The sequence below is a fragment of the Electrophorus electricus genome, chromosome 3 (assembly GCF_013358815.1).
Source record: "Electrophorus electricus isolate fEleEle1 chromosome 3, fEleEle1.pri, whole genome shotgun sequence".
Lineage (NCBI taxonomy): Eukaryota > Metazoa > Chordata > Actinopteri > Gymnotiformes > Gymnotidae > Electrophorus > Electrophorus electricus.
The window spans coordinates 882,501-887,500 of NC_049537.1; positions in this window are offsets into that span (position 1 = coordinate 882,501).

Genomic DNA, 5,000 nt, shown 5'->3' on the forward strand with positions numbered 1-5,000 from the left:
GTTTTCATGTGGTTCACGGGTCCTTCATCAGCTGAGCAAGCAAAGTGCTTCTGAAGTTTTTGTTTTTTAAAGAACTGATCTACACTCTCAGAACTTAGGTGTCCCAAAGAACAAATGTTATGATTTAAACATCTTCTGTTGTAAACTTTAAACTGGTTTCACACACTAGAACTTCAGAAGCAGTTTGATTACAGAGCTGATGTGAAACGTACTGTTCCTCTGAAAACTCTGTGTACTACAGTAGATTTTTTTTTACAGTTCCTTGTCTTTAATTACAGTATACTGCATTCCCTGTAATCATAGATAGATAGATAGATAGATAGATAGATAGATAGATAGATAGATAGATAGATAGATCGATCGATCGATTGATCTCGCCAGTGAGGTTTTTGGTTGTTTTCTCTTCTGTTTGTTTCTTTTCTGTTCCTTCGTAGCAGAGGGTTCATGGACAAAAACCCTTTAGTGAAAGCAGCCAGTGATTAGGTCAATCCCCTTTCATCTCAGCACAGACTACAAATTCAGCTCTTCCTCCAACTTCCTCCAACATTCTAACACTCAGAATTCTGGCTCTAAAACTTCCGCGCATCTTGGGGTGGGGGACGTGCGTTCCAGGGGAGGGGCTCGGATCAAGTGCGGATACACAGAGGGTTATTCTTCCCCTGCCGTCTTGGCTTGCATATTTACGACTACTCCTGCGCAAAACCACCGCCCGCGTGTTCCTTTCTCTGATAGAAGGCAGGAAATTGGCTGCCTGTTGCCGTGTCAACGGCCCTGTGCCCTTGTCAGGGCTGATGCCCCCTGCAGAGTGTGGAGGTGTGATGTGACTGAGCTGCTGTGGGGGGAGGGTGTGATGCAGCTGATTGGATAATACCGCACCTCCACGCCTGTTGTTACGGGTTACACCAGAGAAGCAAAGTCACATTGTCCTCCCTGTCATGGCTCCACCTAAATTATCCCTAACACACACACACACACACACACACACACACACACACACACACACACACATACCTACCTAGGTTGTTTTCCTCAAACACTCCATAGCAGACCAGGACTGGGTGTGGTTTCTGGTTTATTTATCTGGTTCTTGTGTGGTTAATTTACTGGAAATATTCTAGAGTTATTTAAAGACAACCAGGGAAGTTACCTTCCTCTGAAAGTAAAGCACACATTTAAGAAAAGGTAACGTATTGTTTTATTTATAATTCCAGTGCATCTATCGCTCAGGCGTTTTTTTTACAAAGGGAATCTCTGAACAGATCGGTTACCTCACGTAAAATGAGAATGGATAACTAAAATGTGTCAAAGTGAAGATAAACGGATGTGTGACTGTTTTCATGCGGGTCCTTTAACTGCCTGTACTCAGCACTGCTCCCAGAAGGCCAAGGGAAAGAGGAAACAGCACTGAGCTGAACTTGGATATCTGCTCTAAACTCACCCCAGAAGCAGGATATGGTTATTAAACTACTGTGGCCATGTCAGATGACACACACTGACGCACAGGTGTATGGTGTAGATTTAACACCAGCTACTCCCTGCAACCTCATAAACAAGGGGCTTGACAGTGGGAAGTGGGTGATCAGAACACATTTTAGTTGGAGTCCCAGTCAAAGTGTTTGGAGTCCCAGTCAGAGGGTTTGGAGTCCCAGACAAAGTAGGGGCTTCTAGAAGAGTCTGCTAGAAGTCAACAGCAGCTTCCAGCCACTGGCCATCCTCTAAGCCCTTCCTCTGTAGCCCTGCCACAGACTCGGGGGAGAAGCGTGAGGGTGGAGCAGAGGAGATCTGACTGCAACCATGGAGCATGAAGACACCGCCTCACCTCGCCTTGCCTCACCTCACCATGCCTCGCCTCGCCTCACCTCGCCTGACCTCACCACACCCTGCCTTGCCTCCCCTCGCCTCACCTCTCCTGCTGGAAGCACAACTTTTTATAGTCCAAGGTCAAAGCAGGAAGGAGGTGAAACTACGAGAAGGAGGGCCTCACTTGTGGGGTTTTATCCTGATGATGGAAGCTGTTCTAATTACTGTAGCACCCAAACCTCCAAAGACTGTTCAGCTGTGCAGTTTCTGCTGGCATCATTTATTCTGACATAGATTCTCATAATGAAATAACAGAGATACTGTCACACCAGCACGCTTGTCCCACATCCACTTGTAGATAATTGGGGGAAAACTTCCTCCAGCTTGACACAACTATAAACAAGTTTAAAGAGCTAAACCACCTCCACACTGGGCTCTTAAAGCCCGACAACAGCTTCTGAGCCCAGGCCACACACTCTCAATGCTGTGTATGTGTTACTCGCTAACTGACAATGTACAGAAACATCACAGATTCAGTATAGATTACAAACATACATTTGTTTTTAGACTTGTTTGATATTCTTATAATAAACCAAAGCGTTTTGAGGGCCTAACCTCGACTTGTCCTTGGGTCTGACAGGAGAAACCTGAGCCAAAGACCAGCTCCCATTAACCTTCCTCAGGGTCAGTCTCCATGACAACACCTTCATCTTCAGGGAGTGTCCCTGCACGTGACACTGTTCTTTCCATCCTCCTCACTGGGCTACACTGTCCCCACACAGCAGGGGTTGGTTCATCAACACACTCCCGAGATGCTCACTGACATCCCATTTCTGACATGTGTAATGAAGGCAGAAGACATACACTTTATCATTCATTTGTAGATTTCTATAGAGTTTGAAGATTGTCAAGTCTGTCACGCTCGTCATATATACATTAATTTGTTTATTGTTGTTTTGTCATGTCAGTAGTCATCACCCAATGATAAGAAAATAATGATGTTTCCAGGACTAAATTTAGATGAAAAATTACAGCTGTCTTTCAGACAACCTAATAGTCTTTAGAAAATTATAAACAAGATCTCAGATACTTTCTTAAGTGTTCTTGAGAGTTTTCGTTGCAAAAGTCTCTGAAGAGCTGATGAAATGAGTAGAAATATGATACAGATACCACCAATCAAAATCAGTTTGAAAAAAGAACTTACCACCATATTCTTAATTGTTCGGTGATTTGACAGAAGATGCTAACAGACTGTTTCAAAAGTCATCCACTCTGGAGATCCAGTCATCTGGCTCATTCAGTGCTATGTGGTTCAGTCTTCCTCAGGGTCATGTGATTCAGTCTTCCTCAAGGTTCTGGTTCAGTCTTCCTTGGAGTCATGTGGTTCAGTCTTCCTCAAGATTGTGGTTCAGTCTTCCTCAGGGTCGCGGTTCAGTCTTCCTCAGGGACGTGCCTCAGTACTCCAGCCCTGAACCCTCTTCTCCAAATGTTCTGGACTTTTTTGAACAACATCTAATAAGAACACACTGTCAGCCTTGACGAGCAGAGAGGAATGCAGATAAAAGCTTTTAATGATGTAGTGGGCCAATCCAAAGGCAAAGTCAGATAACAAGCAGAGGTGATGTCCAGCAAGCAGGTGAACAGTAAACAAATCCAGCAGGGAACAGGCGAAAAACATCAATAACCAGATACACAAACTAAAGCTCAGAACCATAAGACAGACAGATGAGACTTCACAGCAACTGACTGAACAAACAGAGCTGATATAGGTGAGCTATGAGGAATAACCAGACACATGTGAACCTAGTAATCAGGTGATCTCGACCAAACTAGGGGCTCCCAATATATATATATATATATATATATATATATATATATATATATATATATATATAAAGAAAAACAAAATAAATAAACAAAACAGGAATGGAAAAACTCATGGATGTGGTGCAATCGTAAAGTAAAGTGCATATCATTGAAGGTAATAATGTGATGTAACCTCACATTTAATGTGAGGGAGCTGCTTCAGTCTTCCAGATGCCCTCCATTACCAGGTACCTGTGTACCTGTGCACCTGTGTACCTGTGTACCCGTGCACCCGTGCACCCGTGTACCCGTGTACCCGTGTACCTGTGTACACGTTGCTGCTGGACTTAGTAACTATATCTAACAGCAAACGACTCACATTCCTGACCCCTCAGCGTGAGGAAACCGGGAGAATCCAAACTCCCACACTCCGGTGTGATGGCTGAGTAATATTTGAATTTTTTAATACATTTCCTAAGGACAGCTGTACCACCATAGACCTACATTTTACAATATAGATATCAAAGGTAGCTGTTGAAAACTGGTATAGTCTTGTTTTTCATTCATGGCTTTTAAAAAAACTAAAATAAAAATTTTAAAAACCACCCTGCCGAAAGCACATTGCCTAATGTGTACACTAGCTGGTTACTGAGCTAGCTAGGAACCAGTGCAGTGAAGACGGTTCACAAGAGGAAATTAGAACAGTTTCTGTTCAGTTTCAGGGGGGAGTAAAGACTTTACAATTTATGAGATTTACATTGGCAGTGGGACAACATTTGAGGTCATTTATTTCCGTTTTCTCTCCTTTTCCTATCAGCACAACCTGCAGCAGCCCTGCCGTGGTTCAGCCTCCACCTTCAGCAACGGAAAAACAGCGAGCACGCAGGAGCGCGCAAGCTTCCTAGCTCAGAGATGATTTGGGCAGACCTACTATAAACAACCCCACAGCTTCACTCATTATTCATCTTGCTGGGGTTTAGGCATGGGGACAGTCATTTCCCACTCCTGAGGAACCTCCTTGCAGCTCCAACCACAACATGCTTTTTTGCCTTAGTCTTCCGCCTCAGCTTTCAACACGCAGGTTTATTTCTGAGCTCTTTATTAAGGATACTCTTTCTCTGCGAGTCTCTGAGTGTCACAGCTTGTGTCTTCTTGATAAAAAAACTCTCTTCTTTCTCCATTGATTTGCGGTTTGTTTATGTACCGTTTTCTACCTTTTGTTAGCATTATAGAGCTGACATGCCACCTAATGTTGTCTGTAACAGATTCAGTGAGGAGCTTGAAATTGATGTAAAAAAATCTCGCTTAGTTGCTTAGAGTCCGTCTGGAGTTTATGCGGACTTTCGGGGCCAGTCTGGAGTTTATCGGGACTTTCGGGGCCAGTCTGGAGTTCA